General features: G+C 42.4%; 1 long non-coding RNA gene across 3 annotated transcripts in view; it reads right to left on the bottom strand.

Annotated features, from left to right (window-relative positions):
- LOC121491299 overlaps positions 1-22933 on the bottom strand; it is a 106462-nt gene that overhangs the window by 23992 nt on the left and 59537 nt on the right. The window lies entirely within an intron of this gene.

The following is a 22933-nucleotide window of genomic DNA, read 5'->3' as shown; positions in this document are numbered from 1 at the left end:
TCTGGAAACCCAGCTGTCAAGGAAGGGAGAGGAGAGAGAAGGTCGCACCCACTGCGGGAGAGCCCTGCAAGTCACTTGCCACCCTGCCAGGCCACTTAACCAGGGCCTGAATTGGGTTAATTGACCAATGATCCACCAAACCTTTTGGCTCAGATTTATACTCTGTTCCAAATTGCGATGGTCAGAGAACATGTGCATGGAGAGTTCCTGAAGCAGCGGGGAGCTAATTACCCCCACTTCCCTAAGTCAACAGAAATCCCGAAAGGATGATGCTGAGCAAACAAATATTGAGCAAGAGCCTGACAAGCCCTTTGGCTTGGGCCCGACTCTCTCACTTCTCTTTCCAAGCAACACAGCCCCTGGTTTTCAGTAACAATGGGGCCCCATGTGCTTGTGTTATTTATTATCAGCATATCTTTTTAAATTCATTTTACTTATTATAATTCTTCAGATACTGGCACTTGTAGTAGGAGTATATTTAGGACTTTAGTTTGTCCTTCTATCTACTACCCTTAAACCCCGTCCATTCCTTGGACGTGATCATGGTGGCTGTAGTCACACATAATCTGTTGCTAGAAAAGAGCTTGGATGTAACAGGGAAGAAGACAGGACCTAATACCTTATGAAAGATCATCCTGTCACAAACTAGCCCCTGGGAGCCGAACCAGCCAAGTAAAGATTACTGAAGGAGCTATTCCAGAAGAATTCCTGCTTGGGGTTTGGGGAAGTTACAAAGCCAAGATTTTGAAGGTAAACGTGATACTCCTACAGCTTGGCTACATGAAACAAGGAGTACAGTAAGCTCATGACAAAGAATGTCGTGCTGGCAGCGACTCCATCTGCAGGGCACAAAACCTGAGTTCACACAGGAGATTAGAATGAGTTAAACATCACACTTCAGAGAACTCAGACAATTCCCCCCTCGCTTGGTGATTTCACAAAAGACATGATTTTGGGGTGCCTTGCATATTTCACTTTCTCAGCCCAATTTTCAAGGGATGAAGAGTTTCTAGGGCTGTAGGTAATGATAAATCATGTATTACATACTGACTGAGGCTTAATGGTACCACTTGTGTCTGCTAATGATCTAGTTTTACTAAAAATCAAATTAAAGCATGAATGAAATATAAATCATTTTGTAAGATACTGGCTATCTATATATGTTTTTCACAAGAAACTCTATGTAGGTCCTATAAGTGAATTATTAAAACCAGAATTTTATAATACTGGTACAACAACTGAACTATTTTACCCATAAAACAACAGTTATAGACAGACATTGGTTTCTTTGACATTAATGAGGGACCAAAAGCTTTTGATCCTTAAAAAAAAAAAAAAAAAAAAAAAAGCTCTCAAAAAGGTGAAATAAAATCTAAAATCCAATTACCAATTACCTAATTAAAAAATATCCAAACTGCAGTACTAAAATTTTTTTAAGCTGGCTTTTATGGGCCTAAAATATAAAGCTTTATGTAAACTGTCCCTTTTAGACATGACATTTTCATTAACATCACTGTGATATATAACTAATAAAAGTAAGTGTAATTATAGCAGTATTTAGAAAATAATTTCGAGGGGCACCTGGGTGGCTCAGTTGGTTGAGCATCCCTTAGGCTCAGGTAGTGATCCCAGGGTCCTGGGATCGAGTCCTGCATTCAGCTCCCCGCTCAGCAGGAAGTCTGTTTCTCCCTCTCCCTCTCCCCCTGCCACCCCCCTGCTTGTGTGCTCTCCCTCTCCTTCTCTCTCTCTCTCTCTCTCTCTCAAATAAATAAGTAAAACCTTTTAAAAAATATAAAATAATTATAAGACAGCATTTTGTGATTGAGCTTGTGCTACACCCTTTTATTCTCATGTCTACCTACTTGTAGCTTCTCAAAAAAAAAAATGGGGATCACAAATACCAGAGAGCACAAGATAATTCTCATGCTTTATATTTGTACATTATGTTCCATGTTGTTTTTCGTTCATTTATGACTAGCTCTTTAGGCATGTCTCTAGGCATGTCATATTAGGAATGGAATTGATTACATCTATAAACAAAGCATAAAATGATAAAAATGACCTTAAGTTTTAAAATATGCTTGACTTTAAAAATAAAATTTCTATCTTACCAAATGTCTGCTAGGCCCTGTTATAATCCTGTTTTGTCTTATTGTTTGATTTTTTCTTTTGCCCCAGTAACTATGGATATGCTTAACACCTGCATCTAAGTCCATGGACTCAGAAAATACCCAAAATGAGAAGTTAATATCGGCATCCAGGGGAATGTCTAGTTCCAGTTACTGTTGTTTTAATATTGTCTCAGTGGTAAGTCGCCATACTGAGCAGTTTAACAGAAAAGAAAAAGATTTCAGAATGAGGTTTTTGGGGAATTCACAGGAGGTTACTTAGGGATTTGAGAAGAGATTAAAAAAAATAGGGAAGAATCCAAAGGAAAATCAGAGAGAAGTTCTATAAATAGAGAGCTAGGTGAACACATAAGAATAGAGTCATGTTCTCTTAAACAAAACTCAGAATAATGAGTGCTAGAGGATCCAATATGTTTTAAATATTACTATATCACAATATATAACATATTGACTAAAGTCTTCACCCACAGTTTTGCTGAAGACTCGTTTTTGTCAGAGAGCTGAATATTGGGAAGAAATATTTAACAAGATCCAGGAACTATATAAAGAAGGGCATAAATACACCACATTAACAAAATACAGGACAAAAATTAATGATTTTTCTCAGTTGATACAGAGAAGCATTTGGAAAAAAAAAATCAGCATACTTTCCTGATGAAAAAATTAAATTAGCAAAGAAAGAAACTACCCTAACATAATAAAGTCCATATATGAAAAGCTGTGTCCATTGAGCCACAGCTCAATGGTTAAAGACTGAAAACATTTCATCTAACATTAGGAACAAGAGAAGGATACCCTGTCTCACAATTTCTATTCAACATAGTACTGGAAGTGCTACCCAGAGCAATCAGGCAAGAAAAAAAAATAAAAGCATTTAAATTAGAAAAGAAAAGTAAAATTATCTCTGTTCACAGATGACATGTTCTTACATGTAAAACACTTTAAAGATGGGACACCTGGGTGGTTCAGCAGTTGAGAGTCTGCCTTTGGCTCACGACGCAATCTGGGGTCCAGAGATCAAGTCCCACATTAGATTCCCTGCAAGGAGCCTGCTTCTCCCTCTGCCTATGTCTCTGCCTATCTCTCTGTGTCTTTCATGAATAAATAAATAAAATCTTTTAAAAAAAGAAAACCTTAAAGACTACACACACACATACACACACACACACACACTCAGACTATTAGGACCAATAAACAAATTCAGCAAAGTGGTGGGATACAAAATCAACACACAAAAATCAGTTGTGTTTCTATACACTAACAATGAACTACCCAAAAAAGAAATTAAGAAGACAATCTCATCTATAATAGAATCAAAAAGAATAAAATACTTAGGAATAAGCTCAATCAAGGAGGTTAAAGACTTGTACACTGAAAACTATAAAACACTGTTGAAAGAAATTAAAAACACAAATAAATGAAAAGATATCCCACATTCATGAATTGGAATATTGGTAAGAGGTCAATACTATCCAAAACAATCTACCAATTCAACCCAATTCCTACCAAATCCCAAAAGCATTACTTAAATTTTTAGAAATCCTATAATCCAAATGGAAATTCAATGAATCTCAAATAGCCTAAACCAACAAAGTTGGTGGATTCACATTTCCTGATTTCAAAACTATTACAAAGCTATAGTAATAGTGTGGTACTGGCAAAAAGACCGACATATAGAAAAATGGAATAGAATAAAAGCCCAGAAATAAACTCTGTGTACATGGTCAAATGATCTTTAACAAGGGTGCCTAGAGCACTCATTGTAGAAATAAGTTTCTTCAACAAATGGTGATGGGAAAACTGGATATCCAAACGCAAAATTAGGAAGTTGGACCCTTGTTTTACAACATTTACAAAAATTAGCCCAAGATGGATTAAAGACCTAAATCTAAGAGCTCAAACTATAAGACTACCAGAATAAAACATAGAGGAAAAGCTTTATGACATTGGATTTCACAATGATTCCTTGGATATGACACCAAAAACATAGATAACAAAAACAAAAATAGACAAGTGGGACTACATTTAGCATTGGGACTACATCAAACTTTAAAACTTCTCCACATTAAAGGAAACAATCAACAGAGTGAAAAGTAAGACTAAAGATGGGAAAAAATATTTATAAATCATAAATATCTGATAAGGAGTTAATAGCTAGAATACATAAGGAACTCAACAACAATTATATTGTACACCTGAAATTAATATTACACTGTATATTAGTTAACTAACTGGATTTGCTTGGATGGCTCAGTTGATTGTCAGACTTGTGATTTTGGCTCAGCCCATGATCTCAGGGTTGTGGGATGGAGCCCCACATCAGGCTCTGTGCTCAGTGGATGGAGTCTATTTCTCTCCCTCTGTTCTTCCCCCAACTTGCATGAGTGCGTGCTCATGCTCTCTCTCTCTCTCTCCCTCTCTCTCTTTCTCTCTCTCTCTCTTTCTCTCTCTCTCTCTCAAATAAATAAATCTTAAAAAAATAACCCAAATAAAAAATGAACAAGGACTTAAATAAACATTTCTTTGAAGAAGGCTTGCAAATGGCCAACCAAGCATACGAAAAAATGTTTAACACTATGCATCTTCAGAGAAATGTGAATCAAAACTGCAATGGGATATTGTCTCATGCCCCATAGGATGGCCACTATCAAAACAAAGCAAAATCAAACAAAAAGTACAGAAAATAGCAAGGATTGGTGAAGATGTGGAGAAATTGGGATCCTTGTGTATTAGTAATGGGATTATAGAACAGACCGATCACTATGGAAAAGAGTATGGAGGTGCCTCAAAAAATTAACACTACAATGAGATATCACCTCACACCCACTAAGTGGGCTACTATCAAGAAAAGAGAAATTAATAAGTGATGGCAAAGAACTCCTGTGCACTCTTGATGAGACTATAAAATGGTCCAGACATAATGGAAAACAATATGGCAGTTCCTCAAAAAATTATATAATCTAACTATCCCACTTCCAGGTATAAATTCAAAAGACTGCAAAGCAGGATCTCAAAGAGATATTTGCACACCCATGTTCATGGCAACATTATTCACAATAGCCAACAGGTGGAAGAAACCCACGTGTCTATCAAAAGATGAATAGATAAAGAAAATATGATATGTACATACAATGAAATATTATTATTCAACCTTATAAAAGGAGGAAATCCTGTCACATGCTACAACATAGGTAAACCTTGAGGACATGACACCAGGTGAAATAAGCCAGTCACAAAAAGACAAATACTGTATGACTCCACTTATATGAGGGACCTAAAGTAATCAAATTCATAGAAACAGATATTAAAATGGCAGTTACTAGGGGACTGGCAAAGGGGGGGAAATGGAGTTATCGCTTAATGGGTATAGAGTTTCAGATTTTCAAGTTCTGGAGATCTGTTTCACAATAATGTGAATATACTTAACGCTACTGAATTATCTGATTAAAAATGGTTGAAGGTAAATCTTACATTATGTTTTCTACCATAATAAAAAATGTGCTTACTTTTTAATTCCTTTAGAAAGAGGAGGGGAGGTGCAGTAGAAAGCAAGCCCAAAACAAAAGTTCATTTGTGAGGATACATGGGGGACAGGATAAATGGGGAACTAAGAGATTTTTGAGACAGGGAGGAAAGTCAGCAGGACAAAAAAAAAAATGTGTCCAGAGATACAGAAGAAAAAAAAAAAAGCATATTGATGAAATTAAGTCTCAGAGCAAGCCATGACTCCCAGTGGGGACTAGCTGAGCTGACTAGAGAAACTGCTGGACATGACATTAAAACTTTTCTTACCCAATAGTCTCAGTTGCCTATTTGAACAAGTCAGTGAGATTATCCTCCAAAGCAGAACCCTGGCTCCCCTCATCACTTCTCCCAGTTGGGAAGAGAAACAACCTGCATATGAATTGAGATGTTTCTTTAGATCCCAAACCAAAGCAAGCAATGGAAGAGTTCTCCTGATTGATACTACTCCAAGATATCATTCATGTCATTCATTCACTCAACAAGTCTTTCCTCTGTGCTGGGCACTATTCTAGGAGCTGAGGACAGAAGAGATAGAACAGTGTCAGGATAACTGTCTGCGCCCAAGAGACTTGCATCTCAGAGGCACCCATCAGTTGTGCTCTGTGCATCACACAGATCCAGCTCGAGTTGTGTGTCTCTGCATCCTTGCTTTTCCAACTCCTCGAGACGTTGGACCAATCCTATAAGACCATCCACCCATGGATCCATCCATCTGCCCATGCCAGCGTTTGTCCAGATGTAACAAGTCCAAGTCCAAGATGGGTAAGGAAGCAGGGTACTTCCAAACCGGGGCTGTGACCACAAAGCAGAGGAGAGGAGCTGGATCTGCCCACGTGGCTTAGGAATTGGTTGGCCAAGTACGAGTTCTAATTGAGAAACAGCACTTGAGAGAGAACACAAGTATAGCTTCAAGAGCGGGGGAAGACTTAGAAGTAAGGGGAGGGTGTAAAAGAAACTCCAAGAGACAAGCTCGTTCAAGTCACTTTCAGCAGCACCTTGTTTCCTGGGCTCACAGCACCCCAGTGGGCAGTTTGGACCCGACGGAGCACTAGGGAAAGAAGCCTTGCCCGGAACACGTGTTTGCAGTGCCCCTGAGGCCCCTCAAAGTTAGACTTTTCCCCTGTGGTCTACCAGTCATGGGACATGACAAGCAAATATTGGCACTTCTGTTTTTTAATCCCATCATTTTGAATTTTCACATTTATGTAAATTTTATAAAGTATATCATCTATTAGTATAATCACAGAGGCACACAACAGATAGGTAGGTAAGTAGATGGCTGGATAGATAGGTAGGTAGGTAGATAGATAGATAGATAGATAGATAGATAGATAGATAGATAGATAGACAGGTATGTATTGGAAGCCTAAACTCAAACTATTTTCATGATAAGGATAAGCAATTGAAAAGCTCGCTGGTCACTGCTCTCAGGCAACCCCTCCTATATAAGTAGGACGTAGAGCACCATGCATCTTTTGTATCAGACCAACTGGACAGAAGGAGTGGGGAGAAAAAGTGAAGAGTGGGCAGGTAGGGACATATTTACCAAATGACACTAATTCCAAAGGACCATAAGAGGTGGACAAGCCCTAGAAGAACTCAAAAAGGAAGGTAAGAATTTCCAAAGGGTTGAGTAATGATTATCAAGCTTGATGCCAAACCGCAAGTTTTATCAGATGTCTCTGCAGTTGCCCCTGGCATCCACAGCCATGCTGCTCCAGTTGGAAGATAAAAGAGTCCTACAGGTAGAAAGGTTTTATCCTCAGAGGGATGGTTTCTGTCTTCACTTGGTTTATTAATTCCCCGAATCTGTCTTAAAAGGGAACAGAACCCCTCTAGGTAGCTGGGGCGTGGGACTATCCTCAGCTAGATGCTAGGCTCTCTGTACTGCACACTCACAGGCACAAACAGATGCATGCATACATGCATACAGGAGTGCACACACACACACACACACACACACACACACAAGTCCACAGTCCTAAAACATGGATTTGTATATTTCAAGTTACATGTTAAATGTAATGTCTCTGGTAGAAATAAATACGTAACATGTTTAAAGGTATGTAATAGCCATCACGTTTACAAGGTTGGCAATGGGGTGCATTGTTTTACACCGTAATGGATGGGTTAAGAAGATGGGTTTCTTAAGAAAAGATGAAAACAACCATAAATACAGGCTTGATTTTAAAAAGAATACTTAGAATCTATAGCAATGTCGAAAATGCTACCTTACCTACAGTGGCTCCTTGAAAAAACATCATATGGATATATCACACCTTATTTTATCAAATCCTACTGGGTGGAGGAACTAGGGAGCTGATGGGCAAGGGTACAAAGTTTCAGTTTTGCAGGATAAATTCTGGAGATCTACCATACAGCACAATGCCTACAGCTAACAATTCTCTATTGCACACTTAAAGCTTATTAAGAGGGTAGATATTACTTTAAGTGATCTCACCACAAAAAAATAAAATAATAATAATAATAAAGGGTTTGGGAGGAAACTATAGGTTGTGGCTGTGGCCACGATCCTAATGTCGATAATGGCTTCATGGGTATACTTGTCCTCAAACTCATCAAGTTGTATAAACCAAATATGCAAAGATTTTATATGTCAGCTTCCATAAAGTGGGCTTAAAAAAGCCTGCTTAATGAACACAGGGTGGTGTATGGTAATGTTGAATCACTTTATTGTACACCTGAAACTAATATACTGTATGTTAACTAACTGGAATTTAAATAAAAACCTTTAAATTGTTTAAATCAAATAAATTTAAAAATAAAATAAAATAAAATAATAAAATAAAATAAAATAAAATAACCTGCTGCTGAGAACTAAGATGGTCTCCAAGTTTTCACTGCAGCAAAGACCATCTTTTATTTTTTCTATTTCTGTTGTTTACATGCTAATTTTGACTCATGGGATCCACAAAGAACTTCTTTATGTTGTTCTTCTATATTCTAAATGTCCAGGATGTCAGGTTACTGACATTATTTACAAAAGGTATTTACATTTACAAATGTGATCTATTCCACCAGGTTTCCCTCCAAAAATACTGACCCCAAGAAGGTATCACAAAGCCTTTTTCCCCTCACCCTTATCTTTGTCAGTCAGATAAATACCAACAAAAATGACATCTTATTTACACCAATGTTGCACTGACATTAATTATTTGCAGAGTTCAACACTCATAGTATCATGTTTACTGCCCATTTGCATTCACTGCATTATTACTAGTTTGTATATTTCCCCCTTATTTATTTTGTTCTGTTCAGATTCTCATTCATTTCTTTGTACTCTTAGAGACATGAACCATTTGTCTATAACAAAAAAAAAAAAACTTTTCCAAGGTTAATTTTGTTCTATCTTTCAAGCTTTACTTACATTACTTTTCTAACACAGAAGTCATACATTTTAGCCAAAGTTATCAAAATTTAGCTAAGTTAATCAATTTTTTACCTTCTAGTGTCCCTTTTCAAAGCTTAAAAGGGACTTTGTGCTACAAACTTACTAAGGTAGTTACCAACTTTTTTTCTGATACTTTTATATATTTTTATTCATTTAAATATTTTATTCCTCTGGAATTTATTTCAAAGAAGTAGAAGGTGATTCAGTTTCATGATTTCTACGTGGTTGGTCTCAATGAGACATGCTCAACACCCTCTATGGGCTAATTCATCTCCTCCCAGCTGACCTGAAAAGCCACCTTGATCATATGTTTATGTCCCTCTTTTAGTTTCCAGGCTTTTCCATGACCTGCTTATTTCTGCACTAGCACTACTATATCTTATGTCCCTTTCTTAGCTTCCAGGCTTTTCCATGACCTGCTTATTTCTGCACTAGCACTACTATATCTTATGGCTAATATAGCTCCAGGACATATGTACTATGTTGTAGGGCAAGTCTTCCCCCACAACCCACCTTTTCCACAATAGTCATAGCCTTTCTATTTGTTCATCCAGCTGAACTTGTGAATTATGTCATGAGAAAAAATAAACTATGTTGAAACTTCAGAATTTCCATATGCAGGACTAATAACAAAGTTTCCCCCAAAATATTATTTAGAACAGGAATCAGCAAATTTTTTTTCTGCAAAGGGTGAAAGAGTGAAAATTTTAGTCTTTGCAGGCCGTACGGTCTGTCATGATTACTCGACTCTGGTGTGAAAGTGCAAAAGCAGCCACAGATAATCTGTAAGTCAAGGGATGGGACTGTGCCTGTGAAAACTCCATTCCAAAAACAGGCAGAGATACAGTGGAATATTACTCAGTCATCAAAAGGAATGAACTATTAAAACCTGCTACTGCATAGAAGAGCCCTAAAAATAATGTGAAATGAAAGAAGCCAGACACAAAAGGTCACATATTTTATGATTCCATCGATATGAAATATTCAGAATAAGCATCCATGTGGACAGAAATCAGATTAGCTGTTGCCAGGCACTAGAGAGGGAGAGGGAACTGGGGAGTAATTGATAGGTATGGTGTGTTTTTCTGGGGTAATAAAAAAGGTTTTGAAATTAGAGACAGGTAGTGGTTGTATATCACTGTTTACTCCAACACCACTGAGTAAACGCTACTGAGTCTTACACTTTAAAATGGTTAATTTCATGTTATGTAAATTTCACCAATAAACAAAACACTATACACTAAGAAAAGCCCCTCTCCCAGGTCAGCATGCGGGTATGTACAGCAAAGGGAAAACGCGAGAGACAGGCAGACGCTCCTCCTACTTGGTGCTAAGGGGGTCCACTGCTGAGAAGTGCCTGTGAGATGAGAGGGGACTCCCTAGCAGATGTGGGGGTGATTAAAGACACAAGGAGCAGCAGGGCTGAGGGACGGGCTGTAGGGTTCATCCCTGAAACTCCTATCCACACAGATTCCAAGCTCTGCTGCACGTTGGGATCACCTGGCATCTTTAAAAAAAACTCCTGATGCCGGGCTCCTACCCCCCAAAATTCTGACTTAATTGATATGAAATGCATCAGGATTTTGAAAAGGTGCCTGGACATGTGGTCACGTTAGGGAATCACTGGCCTACAGGCAAGGTGATGGGCTCCCCGGACTCTCCCTTGCGCTATGCGACCAAGTCAGAAACCTACCAGACTTCACTTGCAAATCCCCTGGGGGATAGTAGACATCACCGATGCCTGGCCCCATCCCCCGACTTTCTGATCTGGGGTGTCACCTGGACTCAGGGGCTTTTGAAATCTTCCCAGGTGATCCGAAAGGCAGCCATGCCAGGTACCCTGCACTAAACACTGTTTCCAAAACATCTCTGAAAATAAGAATCTGTTGGAACCCTTTTTAAAAACAGAAAAAAAGAGAACAGGATGGAAGGATGGATTCCCACCACCCACCCCAGACCTGCTGACTCAGGGAAGCTCCCTGGCAATGAAGGAGTTTAACAAGGGTCCAGGTTGATTCTTAACAGTAAAATTTGGGGAATCCTGCACTAAGAATAGAAGAGAGGGGGAAAAGGGAGGGAGAGAGAACCTCCTTCTCTACGTTCACACCTGAGAGAGCCTGGGGTAGCAAAGGAAGTCTGAGGCACGATCTCCGGCCCCCACAGAGGACTCTCCCTGGTACAGCAGCCTGAAAACTCAAACTCACATTACCCTACACACTGTGGATTCCTTACGGTCTTCACAAGCATTATCTCCTGCGAACAGTTAGGCTGGAAAGGCTCCTCCTACTCCAGAGCTCAGAGCACCTGACGGACTATCATTCGCTGCCCTGGTTAGTGGGGCACCCAGAATGATACCCATTTAATTTTGCCTCCCACACCAGTGCTCTTTCCATAAACGGTGATTCTTGGAGCCAGAGTCCACTGCATGGAACCCTGCACTCCTTCTAAATAATTTGTGGGCTTGAAATGGGCATCAAAGAGAAACCAACAGGGGGGAAAGAAAGCACCTAAGAGTAGATGCTTGAGAGCGGTGGCCTCTGGGTGATGATCAGGAGACAGACGGGAAGCAGAGGGACCCGCCCCTCCCCACCCGGGCCTCCCCTAAGTGTCTGCCTTCCTCCTGCTCCCCCACACAGCACAGCACCCACTGAGGCATCCAGCCTATTTAGGTGAAAGTAAAATGTGAGATGGGAAGGATGAGATCTGAGCCCAGGGTCAGCAGTCTGAGGCTTACCCTGCTCTCTGAAGGCCCCCCACCACTACCACCCAGCATTCACTTATTCAAACACTGCAGAACCATGCACCCTGAGCTGGGCTGTGCTGGGTACCCAGTGCTGAGCAAACCAGACCAGTCCCTGAGCCTCACTTAGCCTACTGTCTGAGGCCTTACCGTTCCAAGTCGCTGCATCACCTGAGAGCTGTCAGAAAAGCGAGGTCGCAACACCACTATCCCCTCAACCTCCTGAACTAGTCTCTATTTTAAATGTGATTCCAGGCGATATGATGGCCATTGCCAGGAATGGGAGCCAGGCCGGGGACTTCAAGAAATGCAGTGTGGGCTCCCTTCCCTTGGCTTCCATGGAAGTCGGTACTGGAGAGAAGAGCTCTCCAGCTCCAAGGGATGTTAGAATCCACTTCAAAAGATCTCCTCCTTTGGTAAGCAATGAACTCGGAACCCAAAGAGGTCACATGACTTCTAAGGAAAGAGCCGGGACCTGAACTGAGGATTCTACTCTCAGGTGCCATGTGCCTGTCACATGGCTAAAGAAAGCAAGCCAGGCAACAGTGTCTGTAGGAGGAAAGGGGACAAAAACAAAACAGGATGGCAGGGAGCCATACCATGGCAGATTCTGAGGGGTCTCTCAAAAACAGTTAGGAGGCAGATCATTTCTGTAGCCCATTTTCAAGTCCGCTTTTCATCCAAATAAAGGAACACTGACCTCCTTTGGCTTCCCAGCATGAATGCGCTTTTTTTATTTTAAGGTGATGCTCTGGTCCATGACACCTACCAAGGCACAAGAAGATGGCCATCAGGTATTACCCCATCTGTGTTCTTCCAGCAGGGCTCAATAGGGGAACCCCCCGAGTCTCAGACACCCTCACAATACCTGCACCAAGGTCCTCATCACCTTTGGCTAGATTGCATGAAACAAGCAATATGCTCTCTGTTAGGATGTGTGTAAATGAACGCACCCTACACGGAGGTGTGCTACCCAAACAAGCTTACCCACCGGAAGCCCCTGTGACATCTAAGCAGCTGAACAAAGATCATAAAGGAAGCTGACAGCTCCCTACTCCTCCTCTCCACTCACTGGAAGCATCCGGCCCTGGGCCACTCTAAAACTCAAACTTAAATCAACTTGAAAGACACCCCCCTGCCCAAGAACCAGAACATTTTGTCAAAAAACAGAGAGATGAAAAATGAACACACATAGCCACCACCCCTCGAGTATCATAGCACAGCTTTCTGAGCCGGGGGAGCGGAAGACTGGCAGATCTGAGTGAGGGGCATGTGATGGGCCTGTTGCTTCTTTTTCTTCCCATCCCAGTGATAAATAATCGATTTGAGAGAGCTGATACGAAGAGACAAGAGTGAAAAGTGGGCATGACACATTTACCAGAAGGATTTTTCCTGGGCTTCTTAAGTATAGTGTCTGGAGTTTTTTCAATCATATTAAAAGTAGAAGGGAACACCTGCTTCATGTTACCCGACCACAGTTCGGAAGTATGATTAGGTGGCTCATGCACTATCAGGAAGAAAAAATGTATATATCATGGGAGAGAATGGCTTGACAAGTTAACAAAAATTTTATATTGTTTCCAATTTAGAAACAGAGAGACAGACACCAAATCGCAGGAGGATAGAAACACTCCTTTTCTAGTTGAATTCTCAATAAAAGGCTCCAGAATGCAGTTATTGACATCAGAACAGAAAAGTATTTTTAGGATGGATTTTTTTAACCCTCTCCCTGAAAGACGAGATTTTTGTAATCACAACTTAACTGCATGCCTGCCAATCATGATGACTTAAGTAGAAATAGTATTTGCTGGCTTCACGAGCTGGTGTTTCCATTGAAGCAAATGGAGTTGAGGATTTGTGACTTGATCTAATGGCAATGGCTTTCCAATAGACATGCACGGAATCATTGATCAGTGTGCCCTCTCCTTGTTTGCACTGGAACACCGTTCAATTTACACCAATTAAAGAATGCTTGGTTTGGGTATTGAAGAATAATTAAGGGATGCAAATCCCCAAGGGCTTCTAAAGATGACATCTGACCAGAATGTTGATTACGGCATGAAGGCAGCGTTAGTATTTGAATAGTTTGACTGATATACAAAATCATTACAACGTCTCTCCAGGAAGAGTGACATTAGGTCAATGTATGTACTTGCCTGGTCACCCTAAACAAATTTGACAAGTCTAATTTTAAGTAATTGCTCAGAGTTGAGTGGCCGCCTCTGTCCCCACAAGGGCAGCTGTCTGGACCACATCTTGTAATTGAGATGTGTCTTTAAACTATATGTGTCAACCCAACATGCAAATGTGCTCTCGAGAAAGGTCAAGGGTTGGTGAGGCTCCGGTGAATCATTTTCCAGTCAAATTTCACCGTGAAAACTTTACTGTAGTTATTAGTCAACTCATCGGCTAATTCTACTTCACTCCCTATAGGAGAGATTATATGTCCTCATGGTGTTGGACTCTATAGTTCAGGTGGAGACCATCTCAGAATGTGTCCTCTAGACCAGCCGCAGCAGCAGCTGACAACTTGTCAGTAATGCAAAGTCTTGGGCCCAACCCCAGGCCTGCTGGATCACGGACCGTGGGGGTGAGGTCCTGTCATAAATGCTTTAATAAGATCATGGTGGTCTAAAGCCCGCTAGGGTTTGAGAACCACTGACCGAGCCCACCAATTCACCCTATCAATGATGAGAGTTAGGTAAGTTGCCTAAGGTTGCACAGCTAAAATGACAATGGAGGCTAGAGTGGATCATCTTGTGTTTGACACATTTAATTTCTGACTTTTACCATTCAGGGAAAGTTTTGCAAATGGCTTGCTGCCCTGTTCTTTGTTCTCTTATGTAGCCCTCCACTGATTCCTGAGAATGTGGGCAGGATCTGTCCTGGCGGATGACTGGTTCTCCTCCTTCTCTTGGACACAAGAGAGGGAGCCTCGTGGCCCCAACAGTAGCGTACAGCCATTGGACTTAGTTATTAGGAGGAGCACTGTCTGAGCCAGAAATTTAATTGCCAGTGTGAGAGCCTTGAGAGGTACCTACTTCTGTCCATGGAGATCACGGATGGACGTATAGATGCTGAGCCTCCACCGCCCCACGTCCCTGAACAACTATGATGAGCAGAGCTCCCTGCTGACCCCCACTGGATGTATAGTGAGAGCAAGAAACTAATGTGTCAAGCTGCTGATACTTGGGGGATGTTTGTTACTACTTTATAACTCAGCATATCACAGGACCCTTTGGGACTGCAGAGCAGCCCCCTTGCACTCAAAGTGAGCCATGGGGAGGACAGAGAAGCAGACAAAAAAAAAAGGCATCTTCTCTGCTTAGAATATAATTAAATATAGTGATATTTCCAAGAGGATACAAGGTGGGAATCAAATTTGAGTTACTACCCAGAAAACAGATTTCCAGATTCGATTGTCTCTTTTACAAAGCATTGTGTCCTTTGCCATTTTATCCCAATCTGACCACCCTCGAGCTGCAAGGAGCTTATTTACTTAACTGCCAGCAAGTTACCCAGAGCAAAACTGAATCTGGAGGGCGGTTTGGTTCACAGGGGCTCCTTCTCCCAGTGCCTCGCCCAGCAGCTCAGCAAGTGCAAAGCAAAAGGTCTCTCCAGTGTGTGCAGGCTCCCGGCAGACAGATAAAGCCCGTTCACGTTGCACGCAGCCCTCCCTCTCCCGCTCCCTGTTCTTTTCTTCCCCGACAGCCTCACCACCCAGGTGAGCCTGTGCACCCAGCTCCCCACCTGCCCCTTCCCCTCCACCCCCCTTTGCCTTTCCGCCTGGGTCGCTCCGCAGCAGCAGCAGCAGCAGCAGCAGCAGCAGCAGCGGCAACGCTGAGCCTTTCAGGCCTGCGTCCCGGGGCTCCCGTGCGGGGCGGGGGTAAGATGTGCCTCTGAATGGGGAGGAGTAGACAGGGTGGATTAATGGCAGCGGCAGAAGAGTGATACAGCCCGAGCAGAACAAAACGAGGGCGACCCGGACAAAACAAAGCGCCACAATAGATCATTTCTGAAAAGTCATCCGGGCAGCTTTGAAACCCAGGGCTGTGTGTTCCAGGGCAGTTTCACATCCACGGGCTTTCAAGACACATGAATGGAAGAGGAACAGTAACTCTTTTTCATACCTCTTTTCAGGGGTCTTGTCGGCGCAGAAGGATTTACCATTCAATTCCCATACTTTTATGTGGGAAATTAGGAATTTGCCCCTTAAAAAAGAAATTGCCTTTTAAACTCTCATAAATTGTGGCGACTTTATAGATTTACCAAAATTTCTTCCTCTTTCTCCTCCTTTTGCTTCTATTTCACTTTTAAAAATACTCATAAACACACACACACACACACACACCACAAACATTTCCATCCTCTCCACCTTTCTCAGGGACACTTTATTCAGAAAATCTCCAACCAAAGGACAGTTCCTCTTTCCGGGCCCCATATGGCGCGGGGGTTTCGTTCTCAACTAGGTCTTCATTTGGCCACATTTCATCACAGACCCAACTGCTGTTCGGAATAAAAGGACCCATCCCGGAAATATTAATCACTGTACGTTTGCAAAGGTGGCAAGGGTTGGGCCAAGTTGGTGAAAAGGTCAGAAGCGAAATAAAATAAAATAAGACGTCCGCTCATTCACGGACCCAGCAGGCATTTACTGGGCAGCCACTGGTGCGACCAGCCCCACTGAATTGTCAGTGCAATTGATTGTGTTTGCAATTGATGCAAAACAATCCAGTTTTACTGGAGGAGAGCTCAAGAAAATGTCCCCAAAGGGAACGGCCCCACCGCGATTTTCACAGTGGCCACATGGATCTGGCTCCTTTTCTCAGAAGCCCGCAGTGTTTGGCCACGTTAATCTCATTAACCTTCCCTATCAGTTTCAACAGGACAGAAATGAAGACTTGAGAACGAGTCCCTGGTCTGAGACTCAGGCTGGGACAAGTCAAGCTTTGGCTATGAGCCAGTACATTTGATCTGACTCCCCAGGCCTCTTCCAGGGGCCCCCTTTTTTTGGAGCAGAGGAAGAAAGCACCCGCAAGGAAGCCTTGCCATAGGAAATCCAGCCATGTCTGACCCTGCATCCCTCTTCCCTCCTCCTGCCCCCAGGAGAGCCCGGTTCCAAGGCCGATTCTGGGAGCAGCTGTACAGACAGCAGCCATTCTCCAGGGGCATTCAAGCGTACCCCGGTTCCCTCGGAGAATCCTTTGGGGTAAGAGATGGGAAGGGATGGGGGGCAGGGAAGAGAAAGGAAGGTTTTTCTCCCCAGCAGGTCTGTAAGGCGAGCCTGGGACACACTAACCATTTCCTGATGTGCAGAAGCTGAAACTTGCACTTCTTTTCTTGTTAGATTTCTTAGATACGCACACACAAAATAAAAAAACCTCACCCAACAAAAGAGGGCCTCACAATATGCTTAATTTGGTCCCTTTCAGACTCCAATATCACTTGTCTGTCCCCCTCCCCCTTCAAAAACAGGATAAACAATGATGTCCTATTTCTGAAGATAATTGTTAAAAAACTCAGAAATGTGCAGTATGTAAGTGTGTCAAATCCACACACTGTATATCTGAACTTACACAATGTTATAAGCCAGTTATATCTCCATGAGGCTGGGGAAAAATAAAACCTGAGAAAGAACACCCAGTAATAACTGCATTGACATCTGCAAGTCTGGGAACTGTATCATTTCCTTCCTGAAAGAACCTGCTTGTGAATAGTTATTTCAAAAGGAGTCAGGATATTGCTCTTTAAGAGGCAAAATCTCACTCAGAAAAATTAATATTTGAAGGAAATGATGGATCTTAAATCCAGCCTTCACTGGCTTGAGAAAAAACAGGTAGCTTTAATGGTCTACAAAGTTTTATAAATTAAAATGTGCCGATTTCCTTCTTTACTGTCTCTAAACCAGGAGTAGAAATTCCAAAGACCAGGATACAGAAGCTCTCAAAAGTCCCACCATGATAACAACTCCTACACCCCCCAGAAACGGCAAAGTTCAGTATCTCTGGGGGGACTCCCTTTTCAACAACCTTACCCACACCCCCAAACTACAAATATTGAGAGGATGACAGTGCCTCTAAACTCAAAACCAGCATTTCCCAGCCTGTTTGGAATTGACAGCATATTGCTTACGAAATCCTCTTCCAACTTAATGCTTAAAACTACTGGCTTGTACTTATTTTTTTTAAGGAGTCTCCGCAATCAGCATGGAGCCCAAACTCACAACCTCAACATCAAGAGTCACATGCTCTACTGGCTGAGCCAGGCAGGCGCCCCTGTACTTATTATTTTTCCTGATTTCAAATATTATATGATTAAAAAAGTTCTTTTGTGATTTTTTTAAATATCCTCTGTGCTGCATTTTTCATCAATGTGAATGCAATTTTTTCTTTTATAACCAGTCTCCATCCCCACTGCTAGGACCATTATAGGCTGTGCCAGCTGTAGGAATTCTTACCTTTTCACAGTCTTTTGTCTATAAAGCACTAAAAGATGATCTTAAACAGCAATCGGGTGCACTCCCCCTCCTCCCACACACACACACAGACACCTCTCATTAAAACTTTTCAATAGGCAGTGATACCCCAGCCTCCAGCCATGCTGCCGATAGGAATTGTGTCTGTCTGTCGTCCACTCTCATTCTTGTCTCCCGTTCCTTGTGCTTATAAAGTTCTTCCCTATCTGGGGCCTTTGCACATGCTCCCATCCACTCAGAAGGCTGCGCCCCCACTTTCTGCATGCCCAGCTTCCTGTCTTCCTTTTGGGCTCCGCCGAAACACTCCCTCCACGTGGTGGCTTCCCCTGAACATGCTGTCTGGGGTGGCTTTCTCTTGCCCACTCACCTGTATTCCAAACCCAAGTGTATGTCCTTCACAACACATATTCCATCTGTAGATGTTTTAATTTTAAACCTGTCTATGTGCTTTGTCTCTCTTCCCTACTAGAACGGAGGCTCCCACATGACAGGAACACAACTCTTTTGCTACTTGAGCATTGCTGGTAGAGAATTGGTGCTCAGTAATATTTGTGGGAGGAAGGAAAGAAGGAGAAAAGGAGGAAAGACAAGATATTGACTTGAAATCATTTCCCTGCACTCTAGCCCCAAAATGTTCTATATTATTCAGGGTGCAAAACCTTAGTTCTCCTGTTAAACAGACCCCTGAATACAATGGCTCCTAGGATCGAACTGTACTCTCTTTCACGTTCTGGAGTTGGACAGTCCAGGCTGACAGGATGTTCTGTTTCACACAGTGACGAAGAGATCCAGATTTTTCCCTTTTTTTGTCCCAATCCCACAGGGCCCTGAACATCTGCTTGGTTTAACGGGGTTGCCAGCACATCCAGGTTCCAGCCCATGGGAAGGGAGAGAGAGAGGAAGCCCAGGAAGAGCCAGTTGCAATGAAGACGTGAAACAAGTTGTGCACATCGCTTCTGCTCACATTTCATAGGCAATAAGTTAGTCTTAAGTCCAGAAAGGGAGGTTAAGAAGTAGAGACTCTAGCTGAATGACTTCCATGTCCAGGGAGAAAAGAACAGACTTAGGGAAAACTAGCCATCTGCCACATGTTCTTCGACTCTTTTCTGAGTAGAAAACTTTCTGGGTCCTATCCCCAGGTAGCAGAACCTGTGGGTAGCCTGCCTTTGATTGGAGGAAGGAGAGCTCAGCCCCGTCCCCCAGGACCCCCACTGCCACGAGGGAGCTGGTGGAGGGGGTTGCACGAACCCCAGGGTGGCAGGCGTTGCAGCCACCTTGAGCACTGAGATGCCAACATGCTCAATCCTTCCCTTCTTCTTTGACTCCAAAGCTCAGCGAACATCCAGATGGGTTTTTGTTTTCAAAAGCAAAAATTTCCCATCCATTTCCTCACTCCCTGTGCCAGAAGATGCAAAATGCAATTGACCAGAGTACGTGCTGCTCTAACAGGAAGCAAGGGAAATAAAATAGGCAGACCTCTTTGGTGTCCCTGGGACAATTCTAGTGTGGCAGCTTCCTTCAATGTAATTTTGAGTAAATCATTCAATATCCGTAAGACTCATTTTGCTCGTGTCCAAAATGGGAGCTACAATACCTTGTCATGGGGTTATTGTTAGAATTAGCTCATGAATGTAAAGATCTTAGTTCTTCTTAAGAAATATCTGGCACCCGGGTGTTTATTTGTCCTTCATTCATTGGCTTTTCTCTTGCTAAATCTCAGCCTGATGAACTATCTCTCTTCCTCAATGGATATCTCGGACCCACAGCCTTGTCTTAACAGTCCAGTACACTTTGTCTCTCGTTCTCTCTCAATTCCTGCCCCACGCTTATACACATTTTTAATTTAATGCCTTGTGATATCCACTGATTGTTTCATCAGTATTTGTCCAGTCTCGCTGGCTGGATTGCAAGCTCCCTGAAAGCAGTAGATCCCAATATAAGTTCCCGCAGCTCATGACATCTAACACAATGAGGGGATCACATAACATCAGTCACACAAACACTCAACAAACGCTCCACTGGGTTGCCGAAATAAAGATACCAGCAGATTGACGCTAGATCTACATGACCTTAGAAAAATAAATTAATTCAGCATATTAGTCCCAAATGTTAGTTGATTCGGGATTTCTTTTTCAAATAGTAAAACGTTCTGCTTCTGTGAACTGAATGACTAACTTAGTATCCTTGTGTGGAAGAAGCTGAAAGTGTTGCCGAAAATTTTATTGCACCCTGAAACTTCTGGTAACTCAGGATGCTGCCTTCTGGGTGGTGTTTATTCTCTGCCACAAACACCTGAATTACTGAAATTGAAATCCATCCAGATTCTGTTTGGGGTTCCAGCATTTTGTGGACTGGCACATGTGCCTGACAAAAATCTGGGGAATGCTTGGCCTTTCATTCCTCTGAGAATTATGCCATTTTCCAAGAAAAGCTAAATAGCTCATTCATGTTTCACCCTCTGTTCTTCCAGGCTGGTTTCCTGAGGATATTTTTTAGCCAGACTGGTGTGTGTGTGTGTGTGTGTGTGTGCACGCGCGCGCACACGCATGTTTTAAATAGGCTGCTAGAAACTGGGAATTTTAAACTAAAACTTATATTGAATGATTCTTGAGTGCATTATCAGATGAAGAATATTATCCTTATTTCATCTATTTTAGACTTTAAAAAAAAGGGAACATATGAATGGCATTCAATCAGTGGCTTTTGTTGACGAATTCCCCCAGAGTATAACTTAAATCCACATGAAATCTCTCAGTACTGTTTCTGAGGGAAGCTAACTAATAAGTACCATCAGGTAACAAAGCTGTTATGCTTTTCTTTCTGCATCACGTTTATCAAGAGAAGCAGGGAACTTCTTATTTCAAGGGCTTTTTGTACAAGGAAACCTAATGTGGCCTTAACACGCACTGAAGTCTCTAGGGGGAGAAGTTACAAAGAAGCAAAGCTCCCTGGCCGGACAGCATCCTTCAGGGTTTTCCAGCAGGACCGTGATAAGTATATAAACCACCCACAAACGCGGGGCACACTCCAGGCTATCTGAAGCCCTGGACCCTGCTTTCAAAAAGAGGAGGTGCCATGAACTGTGAAACACGGAGCCCAGACTCACTCCCCAAACCTGAGCAATAAGCTTAAATGAAGGCAAGGAAAATACTTGGTTTGGCTGAAGTGGACAGTTCAGACCAGTGTGAACTGGGCTGGCCAAAGAGTCCAAAAATCTATAAAAGTTCTTTAGAAAACAAAAAGGCATTGGTCAACAGAGGTGGCCTGGCAATGTGTAAATGTGTTCCCCTCAAAGCTAAAGTTGAAGCATCCCTGAGTGTATCCAAAATGTTTGTTATACCTCCATATAAGACTAAGGTGAATTTTCCTAACTCCTCGGTTTTGTCTTCTCTAGGGTCAGCGTGAGCTTTTTCCTTAATTAGGAAATTTCATTGAATTACAAGCTTTAAATATATGTGTATTATATATATTTATATATGTATTTCTTTCCTCAAAATGATGAAACCAGCAAGGCCTTCTAAGAGGACTCCCGAAGGAGCTCTTTATCACAGAGGAATAAAAGTACATGGTAGGCGAGGGCACAGAGCAAGGGGTAGGGCTATCAAGGATTCAAGTACCCCATCACAGGGACCTATACTTTCCTGTAGGTTCTCAGGGGCTTGCTGAACTGGTCTAAGAGTGAGCGGGTCACTGTGGCCCCCTCACACTACAGGCGGTGCTGAGTCATAGGGGAGCAACACAACCCAAAGTCTGAGGACATTTAGTCCAAAAGTGTGCAGGTGACAGCAAGCAATATAGCTGATGAATGGCATTGTTCCACGGCATTGTGTTCTAACCTACCCTGGCAGTCAGGGTCCCGGAGAGAAACAGAGGGCTCATTCAAATGGGGGCCTCTGGAGAGGCTACTGAAGGGTCTGTTTACAGAGGTGGCATTTGGGTCAAGAAAACCAAACCTTGGTGAGCAGATAACACCCCTGGGCTTGAAGCAGCACTGGGGAGGGGTGACTCCCACCAGACAGAAAAAAAACAATTGTGTCACTCTCGGGCCAGCAGGGGGCCTGACTGGCCATTAGTACCCTGACCTCACTCTCCTGTGCCTCAGTTGCCAGCTCCAGAACCCGCCAGACTGTGGGGGCAAAGAAGCCACTGATGCCACCTTCAGTGACCTACTTTCCCAGGACTCTCCACAGAGCAGGGTGGGAAAGGGAAGAGAGGTCTAGAGGGCAGATGGGAAACGTCTAACCCACATACTGGCTACTTTATTTTTAAATACTCATTTCCTACCATCGACCTTCCCCCACTGGAACGTAAGCTCCCAGAGGGCAGGGATTTTAGCCGGTCTGTCCTCTCCCAAGTACCTGCACACAACTCAGGCACTTAGAGAGTATTTGTTGAATGGCTGAATAGAAGCAAAGAAGAAAAACCATCTGCCCAGTATTTAACAGCAAGTAAGTAATAAGACAAGCAGCATTTTATATAAGGTAAAAATAGTTCTTAACGGGGTGTTTCCCTACGGTAAACTGGTTCTTATTTTGGCCATTCTGCCCAAAGCAAAATATAGCCAACATACATAAGAAGGAAAATATGGTGGGGTATAAGATTTGCTGAAAAGATTATATTTATGCTTTGCTTGGAGTGAAGAAAAGTTTTGG

This window comes from Vulpes lagopus, chromosome 5, assembly GCF_018345385.1.
Source record: "Vulpes lagopus strain Blue_001 chromosome 5, ASM1834538v1, whole genome shotgun sequence".
NCBI classification, from domain to species: Eukaryota; Metazoa; Chordata; class Mammalia; order Carnivora; family Canidae; genus Vulpes; species Vulpes lagopus.
Note: the sequence above shows the minus strand (reverse complement) of the source record. Positions and strands in the feature narration are given on the sequence as shown.